Genomic DNA, 14078 nt, shown 5'->3' on the forward strand with positions numbered 1-14078 from the left:
GTGTGGCTGTCACCATCCAACTTGTGGGTGGTGTGCATCACCACCTGCATACCTCACAGGATTTGGGGTGTCACCTAACACTTTCCCACTGCTGCCCCACCCTGCACCTACCCTGATGTGTAGGAAGAATGGCATAAAAGTGGTATGGAAGTTAAGTGAGTTGGGAGCTAGGGTACAGACAAGGGTATCCTGATCTCTTAGGTCACACTCAGTTGCATGGTGACCCTGAGCCCCAAGCCATAGTCAGAGCTCTGGGTGGTGGGCGCCAACGTCCTGTTTTTAGACACTTGTTGCACCCTGCAAAATCTTAGCCATGTTCCAGCACCATCAATTATCTCTTGCCTAACAGCAGTGAGGTGGCAGCCACCACGCAGAGGTGTGTGGGTGGCTGCTCTGTGCTTCTGGGCTGTGCTGCTGAACAGCATTGCTGCAAAATCCCTGCACTTTCCACCAGTAGTAAGGGAAGTGGCACCTTGGGAGCTTAAAGGCACGAAGTGCAAACGAGAGGAAGGAGTATGTTTTCAGCTAAACATTCCAAATCACTACGATAGCCATGAGGAGACTTTTTTATCAAAGCCTTCTTGGCTCCTGGTGTGCATCATTAGCTACCCTAGCAAGCATGCCATTTCCTCCACCTGGGAGGCGTGGGCACCTGGTGGGGTTTGGGTGTAGGATGCCCACTGGCTGAGTTATTTCTAGGACAATTATTTTTCTGGTTTATCTTCCTGCAGGAAATAATTACTGACGTCAGGAGCATGTTTGAGAGCCTTACGTTTCCAAGGTGCTTTGCCTGGAGCTGGCGATGAGTGTCGCTGCCACCTGCTGAGGAGCAAAAGGCAGATGGAAGGATGAATATAGTCAACTCCTGGGACTCCAGGCCAGGGCTTAGTCCTTGCCGTTTTCAAATTTCTACCTGGGGAGGACAACACTTAACATTTTAATTTTAAATATTGAGAAAGCTATAAAAAATTTCTTTAGCATTTTTCATTCTGTACATAATGAGAAATCCTCTAAAGAATTCCAAATTATAGTTAAATTTCCAAATTTAAATTGGAGAGACATTTTGTCCTGTTTAATCTTACGCTGCACCCCAGTAGACGGAACTGGAACCACCACAGCAGCATCAAACCCTCCCTGATGATAACTGGCGGCTGCACCAATCCCCTTTCCCCAGGTCCCTTGGGATTTGCTCCACAGATTCCCATCATTTTTGGTGCCCTTTGGTTTTATTTCACGGATATCTCCCTCATGACCAATGCTCCCAAGTTGACTTCTTAGATTTGCAAGGTGTCCTGTTTTGGGGGAGAATTGGATGGTTTCAGTGAGTCTTTGACACAGAAGCCAGGGGCCTGGAAATTTTATCCTGCATGATTCAGGTATTGAGAGGTAAGTGCCTGGAAGCCCAAGATGCCACTCCTCATTTGACTTGGTGAAGGTCAGAAGGCTTGGCAGAGAATAATAATATTTTGTCAAGACGTTTGCCATTCAATAAATATAAATATGCGGCCGAGGTTCCTGAGCTGAAATAAATAAGAAAAACAAAAGAGAAACAAATTGATTATTTTTGTTAGTAGAGCTATAAAGAAGGTAAAGCAGGGTGATGGGTTAGCTAGAGAAGGGCCTGTTGGATAGAGTTGGGGACGGGAAGGGGGGAAGTTCTTTAGACTGAGCACTAGGGGATGGCCTCCCTGAGGACTGACATGAAGGATCTGGCCTGGAGAAAATCCTGGGGAAGGGTGTTCCTGGCAGAGGGAATAGCCAGTGCTAAGCCCTTCAGGAGTGTGCAAACTTGGCTCATTTGAAGAGTAGAAAGTTGGCCAGCTTGACAGAGACCTTAGTGATTCAGGGTACTGGGGGACAAAATGCACATCTTTGGATCCTATTCTAAGAGTAATGGGAATATATCAGAGGATTTTAAGATTTTCTTCCATCTGAGTCTCCCTTCCTTCTTCCAGTGTTTGGATAGCAAACATATCCAGAACATGAACAAATCCAGAAATGCCACTAACAGGTAATAGTAATGCTAGAGTTATTAGTACTTCTATTAAGAACTAAAACCTACAGGTATCCCAATGGACAAAATAATGGGGTTTCAAAAGAGCTAGAAATTACTAATTCATTTACCAAATGTTAATTTCTTTTTGTTGGCTTAGAGTCTATATTTTTAGCTGTATGACCTTGGACAAGTCACTTAACTTCTCGGTGCCTAATTTTTTTCCTTAGTAGAAATGGGATAATAAAAGTACTCCCCTTATAATGTTTTTTTGAGAATAAAACGAGGATAAGTATTTGTAAAATGCATGGAGCACATGTGAGCATATGCGTTTGCTATTATTATATTACATCTGACAGCTAGCAAACTAGAACAATTACTGAAGGGCTTTTGTGAAGATTCAATTAATGAACCCCAAAGCATTGAGCACTGTGCCCAGCATAGAATCAATACTCAACAAATGTTAGAAAAGAATCATCTATTAGTTTATTTTTACTGCTACTTGTTTGCTCAATCAGCCCCTCTTTAGATTTGCTGCTTCCAAACAGAAATGATAAACTTCCAGAGATTTGTATAATTTTCAGACATTAGCTGCAGGCATCCCTGTTCCACCAATTACTGTAAACATTTGGTTTCAGCTTCCTGCTACAACAACATCACATCCTCATTTCCTCAAATAATCCTTCAGAGGCTATGCTTTTTGTAGAGAAATAAGACTATTGCAGAAGTCAGCATGAGGCACCCCTGCCTTCAGGCCAGGCCCACAGCTTATGTGAATAGCTAGTATTGGTATTCAGGGTGGTAGGTTAAGTGATTCTGGGAGCTGGCATCCACAATTTTTTAAAATTCAAATTTAGCAATTAAAATAAGACGGCACGATAGATAACAATTTATCTGGATGATGTTTTCGGACAAAGTATTCAGTGGTAGAGGCACTCTGTCGTAGTCTGGTTTCCCCAGAAGGAAGATCCTGAGATAAAGGACTATTTCTTTATTAGGGAGTGTGCAGGTTTGAAAGGATGTGTGTCCCCTAGAAAAGCCATGTTTTAATCAAAATCCCATTTCATAAAGGTAGAATAATCCCTATTCAATACTGTATGTTTGAAACTGTAATCAGATCATCTCCCTGGATGATGTGATTTAGTCAAGAGTGGTTGTTAAACTGGATTAGGTGACGACATGTCTCCACCCATTTGGGTGGGTCTTGATTGGTTTATTGGAGTCCTATAAAAGAGGAAACATTTTGGAGAATGGGAGATTCAGAGAGAGCAGAGCAGAACAACATAGCCACAAGAAACAGAGTCCATCAGCCAGTGACCTTTGAGATGAAGAAGGAAATTGCCTCCTGGGGAGTTCCATGAAACAGGAAGCCAAGAGAAGAAGCTAGCAGATGATGCCGTGTTCACCATGTGTCTTTCCAGATGAGAGAGAAACTCTGACTGTGTTTACCATGTGTCCTTCCTCCTGAGAGGGAAACCATGAACTTCATCAGCCTTCTTGAACCAAGGTATCTTTCCCTGGATGCCTTTGATCGGACATTTCTATAGACTTGTTTTAATTGGGACATTTTCTTGGCCTTAGAACTGTAAACTAGTAACTTATTAAATTCCCCTTTTTAAATGCTATTCTGTTTCTGGTATTTTGCATTCCAGCAACTAGCAAACTAGAACAGGGAGCATGAGCCCAAAGAGCAGGAGCAGGGACAGAGGATGTAAGCAGAGATAGAAGGAGAGCCAATTCCAGGTTGCGATACCAAGTTGGTCCTGCTAAGTACTACTTAAGTGCTTGGTCCCTTAGGAGCATCATGACTGTCCTCTAGGAAGCAGAAGAAACCACATATCAGAATAGTCCATTGGGAGAATAAAGGGGGAAGACTTTATTTATTGATGCATATCTCCCACTGGGAAAGGTTTGTCCCAATGAGGTGTTAACTCCCCCATTCCTCCATGTTGCATATGTATGGATTCTAGGGGTCCAAAGGGAAGCTCCAGGTCAAGAAGCAGGAAGTCTCAATGCAGGTGAGGCATGTCCTTTACACATCTATGGAAAGTTGCTTAGAGCCAACTGTAGTGCTGGTCTCTGCAGCAGCTGGAACAATGTGAGGCTGAGAGGATGTAAAGTAGAAGTATCTGATACACATAAGAAGTATCTGATACACATTCATTCATTCAACAAAAAGTTATTGCAGACCTACTCTTTGCCAGGTAAGGGGATAAGAGATGGTCTATGCAGCAGTTACCAAGCAGATACAACCTTTACCCTTGGAAAATCCACTGTCTTGTAGTTGCTGTAAGCTTTAATGGAGGTAAGTACTTAAGTAAGCGTTCAATATCTAAAAGCTGTTATTATTGGTTTAATTTTGTGGCATTGCTGAAAATGAGTGAGTCTGGGGTAGCTCCCAGAGATCTCTCTCTATGACTTACAAGCTAAAACAAAATAATTCCATCATTGTTAAAAATGATGTATGCTCAGTATATATTTACTAGGAATGCAATATTAAGTTAGATGTTTTACTCTAGATAAATCAATTTTTAAAAATCCTGAAGTGCTAAAATGATGACAAAAAGTTTAGAATACCTGGACAGTTGCAAAAGTTCTCAAAAGGAAGTTGAGCTTTAGGGGAACCAGCTTGAAGTGAACTGGTTTGGGTCCCCCAGGATACCATACAGAACAGTGAGAACTTTGATGACTTTCAAATGTTTACTGATTGATTGAGCCTTGCTAGGACAAGAGCATGAATTTGAGTTTTAATTCAGAGCTTCTCCTAACTTTGTAAAACCAGATCAACGCTTCATTCTATCTTCCTGTTGTATGGCCCAGACTCCAATGATGGGGGGATATTTCTAGCAAAATGCATGGTTTATGGAGTCATCCAGACCTGGATTCAAATTCTGGCTCCACCACTTTATAGCAGAGTGATTCTGACAAGTCACTTAAGCTCTTTTACAATTTCTTATTTACATATGGGGTTTGTTGTTAACCTTGAAGGAGGTAAGTACTAAACATAAGGCCTGATAAAGAAAGTGCGCAATAATTATTAGCTATTATTAATAGTTTTATTTTGTGCTTAAAATGCATAATACTCTAAAACACAGAACAAACGCAAACATTCCTATTTTGATCATTCCGTTCTACATATATAATCAGTAATTCACAATATCATCACATAGTTGCATATTCATCATCATGATAGTGTCTTGGAATATTTGCATCAATTCAGAAAAAGAAATTAAATGAAAATAGAAAAAAAAATTTATATATACCGTACTCCTTACCCCTCCCTTTCTTTGATTACTAGCATTTCAAACTAAATTTATTTTAACATTTGTTCCCCCTATTATTTATTTTTATTCCATATGTTCTACTCGTCTGTTGACAAGGTGGATAAAAGAAGCATCAGACACAAGGTTTTCACAATCACACAGTCACATTGTGAAAGTTATATCATTATTCAATCATCATTAAGAAACATGGCTACTGGAATACAGCTCTACATTTTCAGGCAGTTCCCTCCAGCCTCTCCACTACATCTTCAATGACAAGGTGATATCTACTTAATGCGTAAGAATAACCTCCAGGATAACCTCTTGACTCTGTTTGGAATCTCTCAGCCATTGACACTTTGTCTCATTTCACTCTTCCCCCTTTTGGTCAAGAAGGTTTTCTCAGTCCCTTGATGCTGAGTCTCAGCTCATTCTAGGGTTTTTCTCAATCCCTTGATGTTGAGTCTCAGCTCATTCTAGGGTTTTTCTCACTCCCTTGATGCTGAGTCCCAGCTCATTCTAGGATTTCTGTTCCACATTGCCAGGAAGGTCCACACCCCTGGGAGTCATGTCCCACATAGACAGGGGGAGGGTGGTGAGTTTGCTTGTTGTGTTGGCTGCAGAGAGAGGCCACATCTGATCAACAAAAGAAGTTCTCTTGGGGGTGACTCTTAGGTCTAATTTTAAGTAGGCTTGACCTATCCTCTGTGGGGTTAAGTTTTATATGAACAAACTCCAGGACTGGGGGTTCAGCCTATAGCTTTGGTTGTCCACACTGCTTGTGAGAATTTCAAGAATTCAAGTTGGGGAAGTTGAATTTTCTTCCATTCTCACCATTCCCCGAAGGGGACTTTGCAAATACTTTTCCACTCACTGATCAAGTCACTCTGGGTTCTCCCTCGTTTTAAGGTCAGAAATTAGGCTCTGCTTCATGAAATCCCTGGGAACTGGGCTTCTGGTTTATTTTGGTGTGTCCTCCATTTCCAAGGTCCTTCGTGGCCCAAATGTTGACTAATTCGAGCCAGTAGGAAGGAGGAAGTGGTTAAGAAGAACAAAGCATGATACCAGCTGTCCCTTAAGGCTCCTGGAAGGTGTCACCTGAATTTCTGCTTACATTTCATTGACCAAAATGTAGTTACATGACATCACCAAGAAACAAGGGAAAATGCAGTGTTTATTCTGGGTAGCCACGTGTCCAGCTAAAAGTTCTATTATGATGGAAAAAGTGGAGGATATACTTTAGAGGCCAATTATCATTCTGTCACAGAGAGCCATTCTCAGGCATCCAGACAGGGGAGAGTCTTGGGAGACTGATGGAGTGTGATGAAATAGGGGAAAATAATTCTTATAAGTAGGTAGCATCTGATAAATTGGATTTTCCTTTGCTCTTATCAAGAAAATATTAAATGGAAATATGCTGTCCAATATGATAATCACTAGCCACACATGACTACTGGTCATATGAGATATGGCTAGTTCAAGGTGAGATGTGCTCTGAGTGTAACATACACAATGGATTTCAAAGATGTAGTATAAAAAAGAATGTAAAATGTCTCAATAATTTTAATAGTGCCTGCATGTTGAAATGATACTTTGCATGTACTAGACTGAACAAACTATTTTATTAAAATTAATTTCATCTTATTACTTTTTAAATTTAAAATTATCTATGTGGCTTGCACTATATTTCTATTGGAAATGCTGATCTAGAATGTCCTAAATGTTATATAGAATCAGCTTCCACAGAAAGGAGATTGTACATAATACCAAGGGGGATCATTCCCTGAATGAGTGATTAAAATAATGATACATTCTCTAACATGGTGTTCAAAGAGGAAAATTTTGGCACCATATCTGGAAGTGCTGTCCAGGGGAGGGGATTCAGTGTTCCCCACCCTTGCAAGGGACAGATCTGAATTCCATCTCCCCTAAGAGCATCAATTGTCCTCCACTTTATGAGTGTTGCTTCATTGACCTCTAGTTCATTGAACCACTGTAAGGTTCCATTTTAGATTTACCTTTAGCATTTCTATGAATATATTCCCCACACTGAGAAATGAACTAGTAAGTCAAGTAATCTGCTTGGAGGAGTGTATTTCTGAATTTCAATTTAAAATAATGCTAATTAATGACAGAGTCTGTGCATTTTTATTTCTCTTCCTGTCACGGCTCCCCAATATCTAGGGCAGTGTTTCTCAAAGTATGGTCCATGGGCCAGCAGCTTCAGTATCACCCGGGAGATTGTTAGAAATACAAATTTGCAGGCCCTACCCCAGACATAATCAATTAGGAATTCTGGGGGAGGGGCCCAGCAATCTGTTTCAACAAGTTCTCTAGGTGATTCTGATGTAAACTAAAGTTTGAGAACCAGAGGGTAAAGATATCTTTTTCTTGCCAAGTAGATCTTCTTTACTTACTCCCACAAGATGGACTCAATAGTGTTTTGTTTTTTTTTTTAAAAAGGATCCCCCTGTTTATTTGAGAGGAAAAATACAAAGAATTGTTAGTTATCTCTAGGTTGTAAATAAATGTGATATTACATTTCCTGCTGGTTTCCACATGAATGAAATTTGGTGAAAAAAAAGAAAAGAAAAAGAGAACTTTGAAGAAAATGTAAGGGACTGGAGGTTCTTCTTTGGAGTACAAGCTCCAAAGCCCACCTTTTCCAACCTCACTGCTCAGCCCTGCTCTTTGCTTTACTGGAATTCCCCCCATAAAGTGGGCACGGCTGGTAGCAGCTAATCTGTCCAAGCTCCACTTGGTGGCTCTGATGGTTAACTCGTCTTTCTGACCCCTGTCAGCCTCTGTTCCCATTCCCCCACCCGCTAGCCTGACACCCATCGCTGATGGACATTCTTTTCTTTCCCAGGCAGCTGTTCTGTCTTCCCCACTTAGATTCATCATGAGCAGTTTCAACATGTAAGTAAGACCTTTCCTCTCTCCTAATCCCTTAATAAGTCTTTGGTGTCTACAGATATCTGAACCTAGTTCTTCCAAGGCAGATTCTCTCTCACTCTTGACATCTGATGAATAATAATGGATTTAGCCAGCAGCAGTAGGGAAAGTGATTGTCACGTTTCATCACTAAACTCTTGGGAACCTGCAACAGTGCCAGGCACACAGATGCTGGGTCAGCCTTCCCTCACTTTATGACCAGCAATCTGAGTCCCCTTCACCTTGAATCCGACCTTCACTCCAGAGACCACTGCTGAACTTTGCTTTTGACTAATTAGTCTTTATTTCCCCAATTGGGTTGTTCTCATCTAATTTGGGGGATGAATTATAGGTTTTCTCTGACATCAAACATGCCACTGAACCTGGATTGCTGGTTGTTCATCTGACTGGTTCTCTCAGCCATGGTTTTTCATCTGGACACTGCAGAAGTGTTCTAGCTGGTCCCTTCACTCCACTCTAACCACCGGCATGGGCCATTCTCCATATAGCACTCATGATGTCACCTGTTAAAACTCTGTTGCTCAAATTCCCCAATGGCTTCCCATTACATTTATAACCGAAATTTAAAGTCCTTACCGGAAGCTATAAAGTTGTCCATGATGTGATCTCTGCCTATCTCTCTGAGTTAATTGCCCATCCTCTTCTCCTCACTCACTACTCCTCTAGCCACAATGACCTCCTTTCTGTCCTTAGAAACGCCAAACAAGCTCCCATCTGAGTCTTTCTCCACTCTCTCTCCAGCACCTAAAATAGTGACTGGCACATAGTAGATATTCCACAAATATTTGTTGAATGAATTAATAAGAAAAGACCTGGACCAGAACTGAATATCACTCAAGCCAAGAGGAATCCCATAATCCTGGGTATACCAGCTGGCTTTGGGGATCCTGTATTGACGACAATGAAGCACTTTGCTTACACAGCTCATCTTTACCCTGAGCACACGCCCAAACTTCGCTGCCAAGCAACCACTATTTGCTTATATAACACTAACAAAAATAAAAGTGTGCATCATAATAAAATAGGTAATAAAGCATTTTATTGTTATGGTTTACTAGACTTTGGGCAAAAAAAGATGCAGCTAATGACTTCCTGATATAAAAGAAGGGGTCACAAGTTGTTTGTTGTCAGGAAGAATAACTCAATTGCAATTTAGTATTCAGAAAGTGTTACCTAAGCAACCCAGGACTTTTTTTGCTTTTTTTTTTATTAACGAAAAAGTAAAGGAATTGAAAAGAAGTAAATGACAAAAGAATTGAGGGCAGGATTTGTTCATCTAATTCTCCACTGTATCTTTAGATAGTCTAGTGTCTAGCATGGTTACTGGGGGATAACTAGGGATAACCATGTTATATTTTTCCAACCCAATTATTAACACCTCTAATTAGTGAGCCACGTGGTAAACCTTAACATACAAATATACAAACATTCTATTTTTTTATTTTAACATTTGTTCCCCCTATTATTTATTTTTATTCCATATGTTCTACTCATCTGTTGACAAGGTAGATAACAGGAGCATCAGACACAAAGTTTTCACAATCACACAGTCACACTGTGAAAGCTATATCATTATACAATCATCATCAAGAAACATGGCTACTGGAACACAGCTCTACATTTTCAGGCAGTTCCCTCCAGCCTCTCCATTACATCTTGAATGACAAGGTGATATCTACTTAATGCGTAAGAATAACCTCCAGGATAACATCTTGACTCTGTTTGAAATCTCTCAGCCATTGACATTTTGTCTCATTTCACTCTTCCCCCTTTTGGTCGAGAATGTTTTCTCAATCCCTTGATGCTGAGTCTCAGTTTATTCTAGGGTTTTTCCCAATCCCTTGATGCTGAGTCTCAGCTCATTCTAGGATTTCTGTTCCACATTGCCAGGAAGGTCCACACCCCTGGGAGTCATGTCCCACATAGACAGGGGGAGGGTGGTGAGTTTGCTACAAACATTCTTAACATACCTCCATACATGGTGTAGAATCAATGGCTCACAATATCATTGCCACATTACATTTTTGGCACACAACCTTCCAGACACATGATTATATATATCTCTCTCTCTATATATATATAGCATTATACATATGAAATGAGAATGAATATATGCTAAGAATTGTTTCATATGTTTCAAACACTTCATGTAGAATATTTTTTAGTCTTCACAACAAAAAGAACCTGGGAAGTTACAGATAAAAAGGTACTTCTTAACATATTATAAGGATTTCTAATTTAATAACAATACTTAATAATGGATATTTGTGGTATGCAAAAAAGTTTCATAAATAATCTTACCCTCAATCAATCTTTTGTATTACGTGTTATTATTTACTTTATTTTACAGTGAGTTTAAGTGACTTGTCTTGGGGCCAGATCTAGTTTAACTTTTCTGTCATCAAACCTGTACCATCACATTACTGATTCATTCTGAGCATGAGGCAAGCCAAAACTTCTTTTTCCTACTTGTCTCAATGTTTTACCATGTCATCCACATTTTATATTGGTGCAGTTATTGAAGTTTAGTAATGTATATATTTTTCTTTCAATAAACACTCAAAAATCTTTACCAATAAGCAGCTACAATTCTGCTCTGAGTTTGGTTCACATTAACGAATAAAACTTATGTGGTCCCTGTCTACACATATAACTTATAAGTTATATAAGTCTTATAAGGCTACAATCTGTTCAAATTATTCTAGTTGATTGACTAGGTTACCGTGCTAAAGATTTCTTGAGTTCCATTTTGCCATGCAATCTATCAGATGCACTTTTATATCATTGTGATTTGGGAACCACATTTTGTGTTTTGTGTTCTCATCCAAGTCTTTGGCTTGGATATTTAACTAGATCTCCATGTCAATTCCTTCCTTGTTGGATTTAAAGAATAGAGCTAAAGACCATGCACTTTAGAAAAGGTTCTTTGGCAAGTTTTGTAGCTGTTTGACATCTTTTCATCTTATTCACAAGGATATCATGAAAGACTTATTAAATAGTTTTCAGAAGTTGAAGGACACTAAGTATCATTATTTTCTGCTCACTAATGGTTAAGTACAAGGACTTTGTAACCTGGTCAGCCTAGGTTTAAATCCTGGCTCCCTCCACTATTAGCTATGTGATCTTGGGCACATTACTTGATCTCTCTGTACATTGATTTCCTACATTTATAAATATATTTATACATTTGAATTTATTGATAAATTATAAATGGATAAATTTCAGTAAACTGAAAGTCTAAACAAACTGGATGATTTTCTATCAAAATATAAGTGAGAAAAATGGGTTTATTAAGAGATAGAGAACCTGACTAGAAGAAAAAGACAATATAAGAAACAGAAAAGATTGTTAAACTCTCCCTTTAAGGAAAAAAACCCCACTTAAATGGTTTAACAACTGAGTTTCCTCTAACCTTCAAGGAAGAGTTAGTTTCTATGTTATTCAAATTATTTTAGACTATAAAAAGTATGGGAATTTCCTTCATTACCATTATGAAGCAAGGATAACTTTAACATTAAAACCTGATAAATAGCACAAAAAGCTTCTGATATCCAGTTTATGACTATTCATGAAAGAATTCTAAATAAAATTTTAGCAAGTCTACTGAAAAATATGAACAAAGTTGGTGGACTCACACTATCTAATCTCAGATTTAGTATAAAGCCACAGTAATCAGACAGTGTAATAATGTAATAATGTGAAAAAGAATACTCTTATAGATCAATAGAGTAGAACAGAGAGTCCAGAAATAGACCCACACATATTTATGAGCAATTGTATATTAACAAAAATGCAAAGGATATTCAATGGAGCAATGTTAGTCTGTTCAACAGATGGTGCTAGAACAAATTAGAAGGCTATATGCAAAAACAAAAAACAAAAGAGTAACAATAACAAAACAAACCTTGACCTTCATATCACCTCATATAAAGATACTAAATCAAAACTGATTATAGACATAAATACAAGAGTGAAAGTTAAAAACCTTTTAGGAGAAAATCTTTATGACCTCAGGGAAGGCAACTATTCCTCACACAGTACACAAAAACATGAACTATAAAATTAAAAATTGACAAAATGGGCTTTATCAAAATTAAAATCTTCTGTCCTTTTAAAGACAGCCTTTAGCAAGGCACAGAATAGAACATATTTGCAATAAACATATCTAATAAAGGACCTGTAGCAGCATATACAAATAACTCAGCATATATAAATAACTCAGTTCAGTTATAAGTAATAAGTAACTCAGTTCAGTAATAAGTTAAATAATCCACTGACAATACCAAATGCTGTCAAGGTTGTGGAGTAACTGGAACTCTCATACTTTGCTGGTAGGAATGCAAAATGGTATATCTACTTGGAAAATAGTTTGATAGTTCCTTATTTAGCATCTTTATAGTATTAAATGGGTACTTACCATATGACTCAGAAATATCACTCCCAGGTTATTTCCCCTAGGGAATTAAAGTATTTGTCCAACCAGGACCCACACCTGAATTTTTATGGAGGATTTATTCATAATAGCTGAAAACTGGAAACAAAAATTCCCAAAGTACATCAGCTTATGAATGGATAAACAGATTGTGGCACATTCATATAATAGAATATTATTCAATAATAAAAAAGAATGAACTATGGACACACACAACAACATGGATGAATTTTAAAAGCATTATGCAGAGTGAAAAATCTATTCACAAAATCTTAAATGCAGTATAATTTCATAATATGACATTCTGGAAAAGGTAAAACTATAGTCAAGAAATCAGACTAGTGGTTGCCAGAGGCTTGGGATGGGACAGAGGATTGACTGCAAAAGGCCCCAAGGAACATTTTAGGGTGATGGAAATATTTATAGTTTCTTGGTGCTGGTGGTTCTATGACTGAATACTTTTGTCAAAACTCATCAAAGTACACACTTAAAAATGACAAATTTACTATCTTAAATTATACTTCAATAAGCTAGATTCACAAAATTTAGCATGTCTAGTAGTAGTTTTGGAAGACTAATATACCTTAAATATATTTTAGGAATGCCAAAAGGATTTGTCATTAGGAAATCCAACAATATAATTCCTATACCAACCAATTAACTCAAAAATGATGTCATCATCATTTAATGATGTCATCATTTTTTAAGTCAGAAAAGATTTTGATACAATCAGTGGCCATTTCTAATTAAAAGTTTAATTAAAATATTGAATGTACAAAAGAAACTCTTATACAAATAGAGTGGGAATCATGTATAATGCTGTTCATAGTAAAAAGGGGGAAATAACCCAAATCAATCTATCCACAGGAGAATGGATAAATAACATGGCTTATTCATGCAATGTATTATTATATGGCAGTCAAAATTAATTACTCATAGCTACATATGAGAATATGGATGAATTTTAACAATTGTATATGGAATGAAAATGTGAGTCTCCAAAGGCTACCTGCATCATAATACTCATTTTATAAGTTAAAAACAATTATGATTTCTGTTTCTGGTCCTCAAGGATTTACTCACTCACCTTCAACTAAACAAAATATCAATTGTTTTTAGACATTTTTAACAGGCATCATAGGACTATGATCCCTCAGAGAAGAGAAACAAATAAAATGAACTCTATGATTGTCCTGGTTTTCTGCCAGAGGCACTTTCTATATCACCGAGCAGGAAGAGGAATCTCAAGTAGAACATGGTGGAATCACTGTTGAGGAGAGAGAGATTAAAGTTCACAGAGTCTAAAGTGGCTTGAAATTATAGAATAGAGTTCCATAGAGGAGAGTTCTGTAGATAAAGACCTCCAGAAGTCTGCAAGAGGTCCCCTTGAGCCTTTACTGAGTACTAAAACTCAAATATATAGAGTAAAATCCTA

At 38.2% G+C, this 14078-nt stretch overlaps 1 long non-coding RNA gene across 1 annotated transcript in view; it reads right to left on the reverse strand.

The window, feature by feature from the left end:
* Positions 1-1091: 1091 nt before the first annotated feature.
* The window catches only part of LOC143653152 (uncharacterized), a 57315-nt gene continuing 44328 nt past the window's right edge, over positions 1092-14078 (reverse strand). Inside the window, exon 3 of the long non-coding RNA XR_013161124.1 lies at positions 1092-1520. This is a non-coding gene — a long non-coding RNA (uncharacterized LOC143653152). The remainder of the gene's footprint in view (positions 1521-14078) is intronic.

This window comes from Tamandua tetradactyla, chromosome 13 (genome assembly GCF_023851605.1).
Source record: "Tamandua tetradactyla isolate mTamTet1 chromosome 13, mTamTet1.pri, whole genome shotgun sequence".
Taxonomy (NCBI): domain Eukaryota; kingdom Metazoa; phylum Chordata; class Mammalia; order Pilosa; family Myrmecophagidae; genus Tamandua; species Tamandua tetradactyla.